General features: G+C 30.9%; 1 protein-coding gene and 1 long non-coding RNA gene across 3 annotated transcripts in view; one reads left to right on the forward strand and one right to left on the reverse strand.

Annotated features, from left to right (window-relative positions):
* The window catches only part of LOC143242649 (uncharacterized), a 38349-nt gene extending 31219 nt beyond the window's left edge, over window positions 1-7130 (reverse strand). For both annotated transcript variants that reach the window (XR_013023036.1, XR_013023037.1), the window contains exon 1: window positions 7082-7130. This is a non-coding gene — a long non-coding RNA (uncharacterized LOC143242649). The remainder of the gene's footprint in view (window positions 1-7081) is intronic.
* Window positions 1-19582, forward strand: part of LOC143243281 (anoctamin-4-like) — a 423249-nt gene that overhangs the window by 35798 nt on the left and 367869 nt on the right. The window lies entirely within an intron of this gene.

Here is a 19582-nt window from a genome sequence, read left to right on the forward strand (position 1 = left end):
TGTGTTCTTGTCCTGTTCAGTAACGAATATAAATGTAATCCGTTAATTTGTTCAAGATCTTTACGTATTAGACAAAGCAAGTGTAAAGTCACGTGCGGTTCTAATATATTTGGACGTTTGAAATTTCTGGCTAACTGGTTAAAAGCTCATTATTTGCTAATCTCAGGTTGTCATGACTTTCTACAGTTCTCCCTTCACGAGCCACGAATGGATTCGTCAAGTACTGTACTAAGAAGTGCCTGGAATCGTTATCTGCCTTTGACTGTGTCTTAGTTAAATGAAAAACGCCAAACACAAGTTGTAACAATCACAATATTTATTCACAAACAGAGTTAAGCTAACACTTGAACAAGTGTATTGGGTTAGTCTAAAGGAATTCCGACAAACCTGGGAAAAAAAAAATTATAGTACAGTAGTACCTCAGTTCTCGAACGACTCCCTTCTCGAACAATTCGGTTTTCGAACATACTGTTTCAGAAAAAAATGTCTTAATTGTCGAATATAAACTCGGTTCCCGAACCTAGCTGTCGTGGCCTGAACCCCCAAAATAACCCGACTGATGACCCGAACAACCTTTCAACCATTTTCGTCCTACACTAAGCTTGCCCAAAACATTTTACCCACACCAATCACTCAGTCCACAGCCCCACTAAAATCTGCTGTGAACGTTCACGTTTTTCTTTTTGTTGTTGTTTTTCTAAATATTCTGATTAAATAAGCCACCATGGGGTCAAAGAAGTATAATAAAAGCAGCAAACCAAAAAGAAAAGTTGTTAGAGCCACAACAGAGGTGAAAAAAAAATCTCATAGCGAAGTATGAGAGTGGTGTTCGCATGTTTGACCTTGCTACACAGTTTGGTATGGTGAAGTCTACAGTCTGCACCACACTGAAAAATAAAGAGTTCATCAAAGGAGCTGATATTGCAAAAGTAGTGACAGTGCTTACGAAACAAAGATCACAAACAGTGGAAGAGGTAGAAAAACTGTTATTGATTTGGGTAAATGAAAAACAGTTATCTTGTGATAGCATTTCTGAGACCATCATTTGTGAGAAAGCAAAGCAGCTACATGCTAACCTTCTGAAAAACACCGCTGGAACGAGTACTGATACAAGCGATGCCTTTAAGGCTAGTGGGGAATGGTTTGAAAAAGTTAGGAAGTGGCATACACAGTGTGGTGAGACATGGGGAGGGTGCCAGGCAGAAACAAACCTTATTAGACAAGTATTTAGTGAGAAATAGGTCCAGTGAGTCTCAAGCAGGTTGTAGCGGTGCAAAGCGACAGAAAAGAGAAAGAACTCCAGAAGTAGAGTTACCTGACGTTTTTACCTTCCAAACAATAATAACCCTCTTACTCTCCACGTTTCTCACCACCTTTCACTTACGCCATCAGCTCTCCTCAGCACAGGTAAAGTGTAGTTTAATTTTCATTTATTGTTTTTTTTATTGTGTTTATACTTTTTGTGGTTGACATGTATTATTATACAGGTATAAATAGGCAATTTGGAGGTTTATCACAGAGTAATTTAATTTATAGCATTTCTTATGGGAAAAATTGATTCTGTTTTCGAACAGCCTTCTGGAATGGATTAATTTCGAGAACCGAGGTACCACGATATATATAAATTTCTCCTTCCCCAGACTGTTGGTGAAGCTTTAATATAAAGAGTAAAATCAACTATTTGGTCATGTCGGCGTAATCAGAGTGTTGGGCATCCCGGTCGTGCCAAACATGCTCGCCCTTTCAGCCGTGGGGGCGTTATAATGTAACGGTCAATCCCACTATTCGTTGGTAAAAGAGTAGCCCAAGAGTTGGCGGTGGGTGGTGATGACTAGCTGCCTTCCCTCTAGTCTTACACTGCTAAATTAGGGACGGCTAGCACAGATAGCCCTCGAGTAGCTTTGTGCGAAATTCCCAAACAAACAAACAATCAGAGTGTTGTTGGCTGTATTTTTAAACACGAAAATTTTAAATCAAGATAAAAAGTAGGAAATTTAGTTAAAACGTAGAAATTTATATGAAACGAAGAGAAACTAATACAGCAGTTGTTGTACTTTCTGGTGAAGTAATCCTTAAAAGTTTACGAATAAAAACAACAACCATTCATAATTTCATAACTTGTCCGCTGTACCATTTAATCATCAATCACAAGTTTGTTTTATTTTGTTGTTTTTGTTAAATGTTTAACTTTATTAAACCTAGTCTATTTTGCCTATGGAAATAACAGTGTTTTACAAACGTACTGGGGATAATACTAATAAAACCAATAGACAGTGTTGCTTAATTGATTAATAATATAAATTATACAAATATGCATGCAGTTTGTCTATTAAATATCTGATTAATATACAAATTTACATAAAGCTTACCTGATTAAAATTATTAGAAAGATTACATATGCTACATTACCTCAAATATTTGTTCAGTTTTACATAAAATACATATACACTAACTAATATTCTTTAGTTTTAAAAATGATAGTAAAATGTTTCTGGTATACTATAAATGTGTTATAAATCATAGAGCATTTATTTACCAGATTCTGAATTTACTTAAAAAATAAGAAACTACTCTGAGTGAGGCAACCACAAAATTATCTACAAAATTTATTTTGGCCCTCTTTTCCCTCATAATATAATACTATAATATATTCTATACATAAAGATTCTTAAACCTCAAAACCAAGCCATAAATGTTTTAGAAAACTCAGCAAACACACTGACCTGCAATAAAAACACACATTTAAACTCATAAGCATAAAACAAACATTTTACACAACTACAATACCATACATGTATTAAGACAACTACTTTTAGTTAATGCAAAAATTATCAAAGAAGACAGTAACTTTACAAATATCTCTCAAGATCCATTGGTTACTAGTAAATTAAAGGTGTTTGTGAACTCATAACTTGTGTGTAGTACAACACTCTAGGAAGAAGTGTCTTTGAAAGCCAAGCCCGTAATCAGCACAGAAACCTGTTCTGCTCTACAGTGAACATATCAACATTAAGAACTACTAGCTCTTACAATTCACTCCTACACAAGTACTTGTTTAGACCACTACAAGAAATATATGCAGGCATCCATTTTTAGCATGGAGTTTGTAAGAATGTTACATGCATGCATGCACACACAAATAGATTTATAAAAGTCCCATATAAACTAAGGTTTTACTGACTATATGAGAAAATAAAAGCAAACTCTGAAATTAAACTTTATTTTTTTAAGTATTTAGTAAATAATTTCAATTATAATAACTACAACAATGTATAACTCCACTAGAGATTCTCAATGTTGGCTGATCATGTCTGTTTAAATAGCCACTAAAGATATTAAAAAGTCAAATCAGGTACATATAAAACTGATAGTACTATCAAGTATGTTTTCCCAGAAAAGTTTCTCATATATCTTAACCTGCAACAACTTCTAAAAATAAGATAAACTGTAGTAAAAGTAATGAGTACTTTTTTCCCAAGTCAACAGAAGTTAGCATACTGTAAAGTCAATTTTTTTTTAAAGATTAACTTCGTTCATACTAAAGCACTTAGTGTGATTTATATCATAACTACATCATATTTAAGTTAGCCAAATAGAGATATCAGAATATCACTTTCTTAGGGAGGGAAAATTTACTCCAAAATTCTAAATATACAAGCTTTTGGCATAAGATTCTTTCATACAACACAAGAAAATTCTAAACAATAAGTAATTAAATCCCTCAATTCAAAATGAAGACAACAGTTATGACAGAAAAACAGATGATACTGTATATGAAAAAAATTACTTGTCATGTAAAATCACTGATTCTGCCATTTTATCTCTTCTAGTTTTTAAACTCCCACTTCAGTTTACACTTGGATATTTCAGTGTTTAACTAGAATGACAGAAAGCAAGAAGTTAAAATTACAAATGTGTGTGTACCAAGATAATAAAATATAAACACTGTATAGTATGCTCAGTGCAAATAGGAAAAGAGGAATGGTATTTACTGTTCTCCAAAATTCGTCATGTTAAATACACAATTTTAAAAAGTAAATTATCAAAACAAAAAGTTATATTAAATCTTGGTTGTCATTTTTAAAATAACTTTTGAGAATAAACTTTACTCTCAATTTATGTTTTGTTTAATTTTGTTTATTTAAATTTCAATATACAAGTTTGAAAACAACATACAAAACAAAAGGAACTATTTGGTCCTCAAAGTCTGTCCTTATATATGTACCCACCTTGAAGTAAAAATTTAAACATATCTACAAGTTTGGAGAAAAACAAAGTTTTACAATAAAAATGATAATGATACTTAATATAAACATTATTTGTATATAACAGAAAGGAACACGGATAAATGTTTTGAAATTCTACATATTCCATCCTCAATACATAAAGCAAAATAAAAGAATTGTATCATTCCTTAGGTAACATTGCTTCCATAATGATAAATGAACCAATATTAAAACATGGAAAGTGAAAAACATAAACAAAATGCTGTACATATTAACAAAATGTGTAAATTTTAACAAAAACTCCATGTTATTCAGTGTTGGTGAAAGTTGTTTGATGTGGAAAGTTTCTCTAACCAGAAGTTACAGATTGGTGTAGACCTCGTAAAAGATAGTGACACTTAATAATACAGGTTTGTGTCTTTTCTTTTCACTATATTGGTATACAGATGAACACTAAATGTATTATTTCAAATTACACATTTGTTAATATGTACAGTATTTTTTATTTGTTACTTCTTCCCTTTCTATGTTTTAGTTTTGATTAAATTATCATTATGGAAGCAATGTATTTTAGTTATTTACTTAGAAATGATGTACACTGTAATTCCTTTATTTTGATTTTGTTAATGAAGATGAAATCTGTACAATTCTGAAACATTATCAGTGTCTCCTTTTGTTACAAGTAAACCATATTGTTTATTTCAAGTATCATTATGCCTTTTTATTGTAAATCAAATCCTTCATTTTTCAGAAAATCACCTATTCCACTCTTGAGCTCTTACAAACTAATAACCTTTATTACTGTCATGGGATTTTATTCCATAAACCAATAATCTTATCAAAAACAGTCTTACCTAGAACCTGGCCAGTCTCCCAAACTTTAATGCTGTTTCCTTTTGTTATACAGTCTTTAGAATATACCACAAAGAAATTAGATCTTTATCATGATGATTCATTGTATAATCTTCTAAACTTTTGCCTTTTTTTCTTTTAAGAAAAATCTTAAATAACCCTACAAGGTAACCCTTTCCTTCGAATCATCTTAGGAGACCTTTGAATTCCTTCCAATATCCTTTTATCAAAAAGAAACCAAAACTGTATGCAATATTCTGCTAGCAACAGAACACACTTTTATGGCTTGAGTGGCTTATTTGCCACTATGTAAGTATCCTTTTCTTCAGTCACACTATTGTGTTCTTATCTGTATAAAACATGCAATCCAAATAATGATGACCCATATGTGTTACCTTTCACTTACTATAATTACAATTAACAATAATTTACAAACATCTGTCCAATTTACAAGCTGAACTAAGTCATTCTGTAATAACATCTTTAATAAGGCTAGAAACCCAGGAGTTCAACATAATGAACAAATTATATATTTTACAAATTATGTCCTTACCAAAATTTTAAATAAAAGAAAATGCCCAAGCACTGACCCCTAACACATTTCACTAGCAACAAAAGTTAATGAAGTGTATAGTACCATACATTAAAGCCAGCCCAGCACAAGCATATTTACTGGGTTTTAATAATTAAACCATTCAAATCTGTCAAATTGACAGTATACTCTTGACTCTCTCATGGAAACACAAAACCATATTGTTTGTTTACATAATCCTGAAGGTGTTTAACCATATATAGAAAATTTAGCCCAGCTCAATCATGTTTACTATGCTTTAAATAGTTCTTCCTTCGTGTATATCTTATTATAATGGAGCTTGTGATAGATATGTCCAAAACTCGGGATCTCAGAAACTGCTGAACCAATCATCACCAATGATAACTGGGTAGTATTTTTTTATAACTAGGCAGACTTTTTATAACTAAGCAATAAATAAAACAAGTGAAATTCCATAAAAATGCATGTTTGATATTTAACCAACAAAAATTACAAAAAAGTATTAAACAAAACAATGAAAAAAAAAGTTTGTTTTTAGTGAAAATGTCATGACTGTTGGAACATAAAAGCAAGACTTCCTTTGATAACTGCATCTACAGAGAAATATTTCAATAAAATCTACTCTGAGATGTAATGCTGTAATTATGACTCATTTTTTAAACTTCTGTTTCAATAAAATCTTTTTTCTGATGGATAGTAAACATTATGAAGGTCAAGTATAAGTGTCTAGTTGTAGAACTGTCAAACAATTCCAGAAAAGACTCCAGACCCAATAGCCTTCAGCATGAACTAGCAATAATACCTGCTCGAAGGATAGACTCGACTCTTCATCGTTTATAATGACAGCAAAATGGTTGCATAATGATTCATTTCGTTTTTCATACTGATTTGTACAACTGCACATAGATACAAGAAACAAAGTTCTTCAAAAATTTAGTATTAGTTGTATCAAATTTGTCTTTCGAGTTTATTTACAATTAAAATTATGAAAATTATTTAGATTATACTTATACTATTGATATAGTTCTATCTAGGTGTTTATTTTGGAAATGTGTTTATTGTTCTCCGTTTTAAAAATAAAGATGGAAACTTTTGAAAATCAGGGGTTTTTCTGTTCTGTGATCTAAAAACTATGGTAAAGATGTCATGGAAACTAGAAAATGACTAATATGCTAAAATAATTACAGGCTTTTTTTCACGAGCTAGTATTATAAACCAGTACCACAAATAAACATTTCTGCCAAATACTATGTTGATACAACATAAATCTAAATCACGAGCGCAACAAGGGTGGCTTTTTCTTAGTAAGAATTGTAAAATTAAAATAAACCTTGTTTGTAAGCCACACTAAGTTAACAACGAACCAAAACAAATTTTAAAGTTATATTATAGCATTAAATTAAGTTATAATTGTAATAAACGTAATATTAAGACGAATAATAAACCTCACCTTCAGTCACTAACACCCACGGTTATAATCTTCATCATATTCTTAAATTACACGAGTTTAAAATAGATTTGTCCACAAGGGACCGTTAAAAGAAAAAAAAAATCATAATTGTAAATAAAAACTAGTTGACTTACCAAATAAATTTTCATTGGACACAAAATTAACAAATAAAGGCATTTTAAAAACAAACGAAAGCATTAATAATAAATAATAATTTTATGGTTAAGGCACGTTATTGCATGATATAGCAAAAAAGTGAAACTGAATTAGCTTTACAAATATATCAAACTAGTTCACCGTATAATAAAAGTTTCGTTGAAGATATCAAATGGCTCAGCATGGCCAGGTGGTTAAGACAGTCGACTCGTAAGCCGAGGATCGCGGGTTCGAATACCCGTCACACCATTTCAGCCGTGGGGGCGTTATAATATGACGGTTAATCCCACTATTCGTTGGTAAGAGAGTGGCCCAAGAGTTGGCTATGGGTAGTAATGACTAGCTGCCTTCCCTCTAGTCTTACACTGCTAAATTAGGGACGGCTAGCGCAGATAGCCCTCGTGTAGTTTTGCGCAAAATTAAAAATAAAAACAAGACATACTTCTTATATAAATACAAAGTCTAAATACAAAGGTGCTAGGTGTGATAAGTATGCTGCTGTTTTACAAAAGAATTGGGATTATTTGGAGAGTTGAGCAAATAACCGGCACATGGGTTTTAATTATATTAAATGCAAGTGGTTTATCAAAATTTGAATTATAAGTATAATTTGTATGGGAATAACCTTAACAGCTATCCAAAGAGTATGCCGTTGCTAGAGGTAGAGCAAATAGGAGTTCACGCTGTATTTACAGAAATACTGAATACAAGTTTAAAGAGGTTATATTTTCAGCTTGAACACATTTGGGGTATTACATTTAGTCTTGAGTACTTTACTTTAGGAAAAACATTGAATTATTGGAAAGGATTTGGAGGATGGTTACTAGAAGGAAAAGTTGCTATATGAGGAGAAGTTGACCTATTAATTTTGGCAGAGTAGGGGTAATCCGATGGATGTTGTGGAGACAGTAAATTTAAGAGAGTTTAAACATATGTATGATAAGGAATGTCTTTCAGATTCTTTTAGGTTTATTTATGTAATTATTTCAGCTTTGTTTAAAAAATGGGACAGCCGAAATGGGCCAATCGGTCCCTCACTGTCCCAAAACATTGTGGTATGTTATGAAGTGTAAATCAAAACTAGCAATCGTTATTATACACTAAACACAAACACAGTATGTGTGGGTTGAACATCACAGACTGTCTCTCTTGCCTGAATACCTTCAGTTGTTAATTCTTTCTCTCATCCCAACTAGACCAACTCAAATCGTATTTTGGCGTATATTTAATAAACGCATCTCCTTTAGTGTGCAAGAAATTTCGACTTACCGAGCCCAGTAAGAGCTACAACGTTACTAGTCATTCTCAATGCAGTTACAAGGGCTGTAATCTCTAGGTATTACTTAAACAATTACTGAAGGACACTCCTGGCGGTGGGTTATGATGACTAGCTACCTTCCCTCTGGTCTTACACTGTTAAATTAGGGACGGCTAGCGCAGATAGCTCTCGTGTAGCTTTGCACGAAATTCAAAACAAACAAACAAACACTGCTGTCGCCATCCTTACGCAATTTAGTACTGGGCAATATCCTTCCCATACGGAACAGGTATTATCCACTCAGAGAAAGTTAAAAGAAGAAAGGCATCTTAGAATAAACTCAACATAACAGATTTTTCGATCACTTGTGATATGAACCCTACATATATAAACAGAACAAGAATAATATAGTTCTATGAAATATAGTTTGTTCTGAAGCCAACGATTAACTTTAATTTTACAATCAATAAACTTTAAATAAACATTGTTACAGGAATGCGTTGATTATTTCTCACCTGAAATCAAAATACTTCTACATCACATAAATGAAAAGAACAAAACTATAACATTATCAAAATTTACAAAAATATCCTTTCACGTAAAATAAAAAAACCCTTTAACAAAGAAATACATTTCTTAATTGAAACCTTTTAACAAAGGAAAACACATAGGTCCTTAAACAACGAAGCAAAACAAAAACGTTTAACACAAAAGCAAGCAAACAAACTAAAAGAAATATTTTTAATAATGATCACAATTGTGTTACAGCTCCCCAGAACACCAAACAAAAATTAAACGTATTTCAACAAATTGCAAAATTAAATCTACAAAGTGTTATACAAAAATAAAAGAAGACCCTTTATAATATGATTATTGATATAATTTAATTCCATAAAAATCAAAATTTCCTTGAACAAGGACAGTCAACAGATCTCAGAAAGTTTCCGGTTGCACAGCTAGAAACGAAGTTACGATACCTGCACTTTGTACAGTTTTCACGTCACTTCAGACATTTCATAAATCACTGATACAAAATATCACTTACTAATATTAAAAGGTTAAAAATCAAGGAACACGTATATATACTTAAGTGTATTATAAAACGTAGTATATTTGTAGGCTTTAATATTTTATTACTACATCAACCACACATTAAAATAAACCATTTGCTGCTAAATACAAGTAAACAAATCACACTGGTTTCATCAGCACGTAATTTAGTTTTAGTTTTTAACTATGTAAATACATATATCAGATAAATTCTTCCAGATACACCTAAAATTATAATCATGAGACCTTTCAAATACTGATTGTTTAAACTTACCATGACACTTTTAATAACTAAGCATAAACCAATAGAGATACAAAATAATCACTTAATAACCAAAATAAAAAGAAAACTGAAGTACAGAAATATATACAACAGGTATTACCATAAATAAAATCAATATGTAAATAATTTATACTCGCCAAATGGTTTTTGTTTCTTTTCAGATATGACTTAACAAATATGGCCATTATATAACTGATTCATTCATGTTATACACACTCAAGAATGACTTCATATAGTGTTCCTTCACATATTTGTGGGGCTTTATACATTAATGCCCATTACACATCAGTAACTTTCAATACACTACCTCCAGCTTCACTCAAATTACTTCATAACTCTCCTGGGTTACTTTCCAAAGCTACTGTCTATTTAATAAAGTGCTGACATGTGAGAGTTATAAAACTCGTTTTCATTTTTTTAGGCTTCAAAAAACAAATAATTACTGACTGGTTTTAGTTGAACTAAGACTTTAAATCTGAAGTTATCATACGTCAGAACTGGTTATTTCTGCTGGCACCATAATATACATATATCAACATACACTCTAAATAACACCATCACTGTATGTGGAAAAGTTTTTCAAGGTATTTCTTTTAAATGCAAAATTACACAATGGCTTATCCGTGCTGTGCCAACCAAATGCATCGAAAGCCAATTTTTACCATTGTTAACTTCCAGGCTTACCCTTGAACCGTTTTTTCTAAATGAACCAGCAATAAAAAAATTAGCAAAGATTATGAGGCATTCTTAGTGGAGGTCTTGCTACTCAGCTATATTAGGTATATGATTCTCATAAAACGTCTCCTACGTTTCACTTCCTAAAAATGACACTAACTTAGAAAGCAATAGCTTCATAGCCTTTTTAATTATGTTTTTTAAATCATAGCTATGCTTTTCAATAGCGTAACATTTAATAAACTAGCCATTACTTATACTGAAATGAGCCATCTTAAACTGTGTTAAATGAGCAACAATCATTTAATACCCAATGGAGATCTTTTAAACTGAAACTCTACTCTATAGATAGTAAAGTTAAGGCTACAAAGCCTATTAATTCTGCAATCAACGAACTATTCTAACTTCAGATGGTTTATTGGTAATAATATAATATAGTACGTACAGTTTTACCCAATAGCTTAGAAAACCAGAAACACAACTCAGTGTTAACCGCGTTTTCTGATTCTTGACTATCATCTACAGTTGTACAAATTAGTGATGTACCAGGCATTATATATATTCTAGAACTAACCATCCAAGTTTCATGGAAATCACAATGTTTTATTATATGGTGAATTTCTCACGATAGCTTACAAAGCAAAGATCACTACTTTCATTGATTCATTGGATGTTTAACCTTATGATCATTATATCTATTGTTGATTATATTTAATCCCAGTAATATCAATTCAAAATCACTGGTGTCGATTCTGTGAGTCATCAGAGCCAAGTCTGTCTTCTAGATCCTGTGCTTCATCGCCTATCTCATTCTGAATAGCAAGATAAATACTCTCAGCTCTTTCTTCCTCATCTTCATGGTTGTAATGGGAAAAATTAGTGGTTTCATCTTCATCTGATCTTGAACAAGCCAATTCACCAGTACTGTATGGATTCAGCTTATTGATGTGTACTACGCACTTTCATGTGCCTCTTAACTCAGCAGATCACAAGATGAGGTCATATTCAGTTGAAACCAAGAGATTTCTGTGCCGCTAGCACCAAAGCTACAGATCTTGTCTTTATCTAGTACATCCATTCTTTCACAATCTTATTTATTGAAACACCTCTCCTGTTACATGGCAGACTTTCTTAGCTGTCAAACTCGTTCACGTCAATTAATATTACTTGATACAATTCACATAATCATGTGGACAAGTTAGAACGTCAGATGTTGAGAGACGACTACACAACACATCTACAGAGAAAAAGATAGTTGCTACATTTCTCACTATGAGCTACAAACACTACCTTCCTGTACAGCAAGAAGGCGCCAGTACTGTTTGTGTTTGTTTGTTTTTTGGAATTTCGCACAAAGCTACTCGAGGGCTATCTGTGCTAGCCGTCCCTAATTTAGCAGTGTAAGACTAGATGGAAGGCAGCTAGTCATCACCACCTACCGCCAACTCTTTTACCAACAAATAGTGGGATTGACCGTAACTTTATAACGCCCCCACGGCTGGGAGGGCGAGCATATTTGGCGCGAACCCGCGACCCTCAGATTACGAAGCGCACGCCTTAACGCGCTAGGCCATGCCAGGCCGGCGCCAGTACTAAATCTTTAAACTCTTCCAGTTTGATCTCTCCTCCCCTTGCTGCTACAGTTTCATTTGCAGAAAAACACAACAAAAATCGTGTTACTCTGATTTTCCACAAGTCTTTTAAATTTGCTTCTAAACCTCAGATTTGTTTGAACAGTTTCTTCAGCTTAAAGAAAGTAACTTCAACGCTTGTGTGTTTACTCAGTTTTACACCCGATGGGGGGGGGGATGATTTTTGCAACCACTTATGTGGACTGTTCAATTTGTAAATTGGTAATCTCTGACTACGTGAACCTGAAAGCTATAAACATGCAGTTACAGAGTAATCTTGTTGCCACGATACTTACATGTACACTTAGGCCTACTGACTGATACTTACGAACTATCACTTAGATCGAAAAGCTTAGAAGGACGCCTATATTAAAGATATACATTTCGGCTACTGAAAAAAGCCTACATCTAGACCTAATTATGTAATTCGATTGGTAAGAACACGAGAATCACAAGAACAAACACACAATTTGTAGGCCTGTGATGCAATAAAATAATTCAACAGACCAAACTGTAGGGGGGGGATGATTGTATGCATCATACCCCCACCTCAAATGAAGGGGGGATGTACCCCACCCATCTTCCCCAGGATCTACGCCCCTGCTGGTATAGGTATTAATACTTTTACTAATTAGGCAGAGAACAACGTTTTGACCTGAAGATGACCTAGAAAGGTCGAAACGTTGTTCTCCTTTATTACAAGTGTGAAACTTAAATACACCCCATTATAGCTAAACTAACAATCACGTAATTTAACATCGCGTTCCCTAACTTAACGTTGTCTGACTTGCGCTCGCGTGATCGATGTTATATATGTTGCAACCATGGTCTACGATTTTCTACAACCTATGAGATGCAATGATATAATAATACTAATTTAAGGCAACAGGAAAGATACAGGTTATAAAATGTTATTACAAAATTTTTGGTTCAACTTGTAGTTTTATGTTCATTCTAAATTAGACTACCTCAGAGCTTTTCCATCTTATAAATTCAATTGCATGTTTTCTTTTGCTTATTAGTAACTAACATTTTTTTCTTCTTAAAAGATCATTAAAGGTGTAAAATTATATCTTACTTGGAAAATGATTATTCATTTTTCTTTATTTAATTCCTTCATAAATTCTAGGTGTATTTATAGACACTATTGGCTTTAAAATAAGTACTTAAACACTTTTGTTATAAAAACAAAATAATCATTAGTTATTAGATCGATAAATGAACTATACAGGCAAAGTATGACTCTTACTGAGTTACGAAACAAAACTTGTCCTAAACTATTGCCTTAAAAATTGGCAATAACATTTTTGCAATGCCAAAAGGTATCATTCTCCTACATTTTTATTTAAGTTGGAAAAATATACTTACAAATGGAAAATTTGAACACAGCAAAAAAACACAACTCAACAAAACAAACAGTAGCACAGTTCTCTGTAAATAAAACTTTTCCTTTACTTATAAATTGTTTAAACGTTCCACAGAATAAAAAAAAACACAACTAAAGTGTAAATAGTCAATATTTATCAATTAGATAATTTTTTGTAAATACCAGGTTCTATTATTAGACAACACAGTATTAACTACTTATGTCTATAAAATTTAGATATTAACTATCGTATTCATTTACTTTTAGTGATAAAATTAAAAATATAAAACTTGTATCTTACTTAGATATTGAATACACATTTTTCCTGATTTAACCCCTTCATAAATCCAAGTTACATCATTACAGTTTAAACTAGAAGATGAAAATAACTAGTACATAACTTGTTACAAATTATTTTACAGATGTAAATTAAACAAACATTGCAAGAAAAAATGAAGACAACTCAGATTCTTTGAAATATTCATATGTATTTATTACAGTATGCAATATAAAATCTTGTCTTCCACTTTCTTGTGAAATTTCTAAAATAGGTTATGAAATTAAATGGATATAAAAACATAAATATGAAAATATATATTATCAAAAATATTACAGCAAAGAGAAAGGTTTAACGTATGTGATGTTAAATTTATTACGGTATAAAAACATAAATATAAAAATATATTTTATCAAAAATATTACAGCAAAGAGAAAGGTTTAACATATGCGATGTTAAATTTATTACTTTAAATATATTGCTTTTCAAATGAATAGTTATCAAATAATTAGCTTTAAGAAAATCCAATATTTTCATGACAAACAAAAAATCAACAAATGGACAGAAAAGGAACGTGGTAGTTATCAGACAACTTTACATGTTTAATATATTAATTGTTGTTAATTTTGTATAAGTTTTGTTTTTGTGTACTGCAAGGCATCTTAAAGTTAATTGAAAACACAAATACATCAAGTTTGAGAAAGAAGCCAAGATATATTTATATATCACAAAGTGATATGACTTTAAGACATACCTATTGTGGTAAACACTATGTACAAACTGATGTGTTGATTTATTTATACATACTAATATAATTGAGATAATTTACTTTCTCCTAAAATACTAATGGCTAGAAATTAAAAACAATTTCTAAGTAAAGTAAAATGCTAAAAAAAGTATCTTTCTCCAACATTTATCTTTTACTTAAGTTGAAAAATATTATTCACAAATGGAAAATTTGAACATTATATATATATATTGCAAAAAAATAAAATTCAGTAACACAATTCTCTGAAAATAAACATTTCCTTTATTTATAAATTGTTGAAATGTTCCACACTATAAAAACAAACAACAAATGTGTAAATTATCAATACTTATCCTTTATTAGATTTTATTTTGTATCTACCGGGTTCCATTGTTATGCGATGTATCATTACTTATGTTCACAAAATTTTATATATTAACTATCATTTCTATTTCTTTTATTGATAAAATTACAACTGTATAACATCTGAGTAGTCAGGTGTTAGTAATGTTTACTTGGTTTATTGAGGATGATATGCTAGTAGGATATTACATATTCCACAAATAATATTTAAAAAATTCAGGTCCAGTTACATCACATTATTAGGAACATACAAGAAAGTTTCTTTTTACAAGAAAACAAAAAGGCTATAAAATTCATTGGTATTCACAAAATATATTTTTCTAAATTTCTTTCTTTGCAACATAGGCAATCAGTAATATTTTTTTGTTTGAAGTAAAAATATATTAGGTAACACTTAGGAACTGCAAATTTTAGTACTACAAACATGAAAATAAACGTTTCAGTTATAAAGCATTTCTTTAAAATGGAAAAAACCAAAGCATTTTATGCTACCAATGTTACAAAGGTTAAAAAGTGAAATTAGCAATTTTTTTCAAACATTCAATGAAATTACACCATGAACTTCAATAATACAAGCTGCTATCAACTAGGCTACTTCTGCATAAAATGTGAAACTAGAATACTGTAACATTAACATACATAATCACCTATTAACTAAGCCCATTATGCATTAGTGGTGGGCACATGAGCACATGCCACAATCATTTACATAGTGTCATTCAACAAGCTATTATGTAAATGAAGTGCATTACTAACTATTTATTTTACCCTATAATGCAGATTCAGAGACAGTTTGTGGTAGAGGAGAGGAAATAGATATACAAGGATACTGAAAGAAGTTGCAGACATGCACCTAAGTTATACAAATACAATATGCAAACTGCACTATGGATAAAATTATCATTACTTTTCACATGATCATCTTGCATTATGACTTGTCAGAATCTGAGTCAGACTGAGATGACAATTCACACACACATCTTAAGCATGAGTACTTTGGTAACACATTTGATATTTTTATGTACAACAGATTTGTACATATTCATAAAAACTGTCACATTTCAAGGAGAGAGATGTAGTAAATTTGAAATTATAGTCCACATACCTTCTTCAATATGAGATCTGTCCATGGCATATTTGGTTGTTTTTTTTTTCTTCTCTTCATGTTTTTAAATTTCCTTCATACCAACAGGAAACTAACTTCTAAAATGCTATTATTAAATACAGTGAATTCATAAGAAGAACATGTGTCATCTTAATTACATGACAAGTTACCTCATCAGTAATGCACAACATTAATAAAGTGTTTGCAAATAATGATCTTATTCCAATTCAAAACTTGAGCATCATTTAGAATGAAAACAATTTTTACATTACTTATCATAGTAATTTACAAAGATTTAGTCATTTTAATCCTAACTTTAAGGAAATTATAACTCAGTATGTTCTGCAGTTGAGAGAAACAGTACTAGTTTTCAAATTAATAAAGGGTGTTGAAAAGTCTCACTTTTTATTCTCTTAGATCCTACACACTCTTCTAATCTTAAAACTGAAACCTCTCTAAATTACACAGATTTGATGTAGAGAATTACATCCTGTACAACTGTAATGCTGCGCAAAACATGATCAACAACCTGTGATATCAGTGATGCACACTAAAACCAGCTAGAAAGGTAAGACTTATCAAATTGTTTAAAACTTTTGTATCATTTAGTACGTTTTTAAACCTTATTCTGTTATAAAATTGTACCAAACATATATTAAATCTATTATTTTCTAACTATATTTAAACATAATTTACCCACAATACTTGGGCATTATGACATTAAAACTTTCAGAACAACAAAAGAAAAAGAATCATTGACACTTGTTCATTTTTTCCTTTTCCCACCAACCATACTCAACCAAATTGCAAAAAGGTTAAGAAAAACTTGGTATATAGTATTTAGTTTTTGCTTTAAAAATCACATAATTTGTCTTAGTTTCTTCTATCATTTTTATAATGTGAAATGTTTAAACTCATTTTGTGAACATTTTAAAAATTTAAAATAATTATATAATTTTGTACTTGAATACAATTTTTTAAATTGTTGATTGGAAAACTTCATCATACATATCTAGTCAATTTCAACTTGTTTGATATTCATCAACACATACTTTTTTTTTATACTGCCTGCAATAATAGCCACTTGTGGTTACTAACTGTTAAAAACATTGCAAAAGTTAACAAAAGATTTATCAAAATGACATTAGGTCAGGAGAGATCACAATATTTTGCTAACAATATTCTTGGTTGAAATCCATTTATAAACAAGTTTCCTTTATTTAATAAATAATAAATTATCTTTTATGTTTGTTATTTGAATTCAACAAGCTTTGCAATAATATTCAATAAACAGAAATTTGATGTTCTGGAGATATTTGCCTAAACCTAACTAGTCATACCTAATGTTTTGTCATAAAGAAAATTTACATACTTTTCAAACAAATATAATTTAACACAAAACATTTTTTGTAATGCTATCAAACTTAAAATCAAGAACTGATATTGTAATAAAATATGGTGACATAGGAGATGTCACTGTAATCTAGGGTTTGTAATTCTTTATAACTGAAGCTGATAAATGTTATCTAATACCACTTTTCCATCTACCCATAACTGATGATAAAACTTAAGTATGTAACTTCAAAGTATTAACACTACAAATTTGTCAAGAACTAAACCTACCATCTAAAGTTCATATTATCATCCTACACTACCAATTTCTTTTCCTTCCCGAGATTTAAAACTTGACAGTTCACTAAGAATTATTGAACATATAGCTGCTAAACATAAATGATCTCTAGTTTAATTATTAATTATTGGCATCAGATGTTTTTTCACAATATAAGCCTTTTATCTATGCATCAGAATCTGTCATTTTTTTTGAAACCTTTGTAATCTACTGCACATTAGTGAGGACTGCAAAATTTGCAATAGATTTCATAAACATAGAAGGTATATAATCAGTATGAATTTTAACATTTTGATTCCAAATTACTTTTACAACAACAAGCATAATTTGTCAAATCTTAAAATAGTCACTTGAGGTCTGCACTAATTGTTCACTGCCTGAACAAATGCAAAGAGCAGCAACTTATTCACACATTAAGAATCTTTTTCATTTGGCTGACATGAAAACCTTCATTTCTGTAATAATTCTCACCCTGTTATGCATTTCCAATCCATAGTTTACGCATACTTTAGTTTTTTATATATAACTCTATTTATTTGTACTTGTTGAATTTTATTTAATAATTCTAGGTAATACTTTTAAATTAGACTTTACCTATGTTTCCACTTTTATATGTATCTTTATTTCTTGTTCTACAGCACCTCATACTATGTTCTCCCTTTAATACATATGTAGATTACTAACTAAATATTTTAATGTACTTTGGTTCACAACTGTATATGTAAACAACAGTTGATGAAGGGCTTATGTTTGAAACGTTATTAAATAAATCACCTTCTAAATTAACAGATTTCTAACGTTATCATTCTTAAAACTTGAGTTTTATATATGTGTTTTTCTCTTCAGTTTTTTCAAATGCTATAACTAAAAATACTATATAGACAGGTCAATCTATATCAGTTATGCCAGTAACCACAGAATGTGTCTATAATGTTTGTAAAGATAAATTGTACTTTTCGAGTTGCAATGGTGGTAAACATGGGAGGATTTTTTTTATTATGTTTGATGAATATTGTCTCAAATTTTCTTTGGTTTCTTTAATATAGAATTCTGGACACTCATTACACACTATTTTAGAAACAACATTGATACTTTGTGATTAAACCTAAGTTTTATTTTGTAAGAACATCATTTTGGGCCAGATTTTCGAGTAAGCTTTAAGTCAACAGAAGTATTATAGCAAGTTTTCCTCAAGTGTGAATTACATTTGAACTGATTTCAGAGATAAATGTTAAACTGTAGTGTAATGTTGTTGTATGGTGTCAATTTTATTCACGAGTTTGAAGTTTTTGTTGTGGTAGTTGTGTGAAATATTTTGAGCAATAGTTGGTGGAAATTCATTATTGTGAATGAAGGATTGCTTTATAAAGTTGACTTCTTTATCTACACAGCCAGTTGATTAAAGACTTAAGCTGTATTTACGAGGTTTATTACTGATTTTTTATTTGGATTTGTGGGCAGAATTCCAAGGGATGTAAAGACCTCTGTGGGCAATTTTTCATGGGAATTTTGGTTTTGAATTGTGTGTTGAATTTAATAATGTTAGTTATGAAACATTCACTGATTGCTATTTTAACATTCAATTATGAATTTAATGTTCAGATGAATGGAGTTTATGTATTCAGTAAAAGTATCACTGACATACCTGTGCTAGTATAGGAGAAGATAAAGTGCAGAATATATGGTTTGTGGTTTGATATCAGTCATAAATATTAAATTCAACACATAATTCAAAACTAAAAATACATTGAAAAATCACATACACACACACACACAGGCCTCTACGTCTTGTGGAAGTCTGCCCATGAATCCAAACAAAAAATGAATATACTAAAACACTCTACATAAACACAGCTTCATGACTGCTGTAAATTAATATCGTTACTGAATAAAAATTATATAGAATCATCATATCAAAACCAACATCATTTATACAAAATAATGTGGAAAAAACTGTCT

This window comes from Tachypleus tridentatus, unplaced genomic scaffold (genome assembly GCF_004210375.1).
Source record: "Tachypleus tridentatus isolate NWPU-2018 unplaced genomic scaffold, ASM421037v1 Hic_cluster_2, whole genome shotgun sequence".
NCBI lineage: Eukaryota > Metazoa > Arthropoda > Merostomata > Xiphosura > Limulidae > Tachypleus > Tachypleus tridentatus.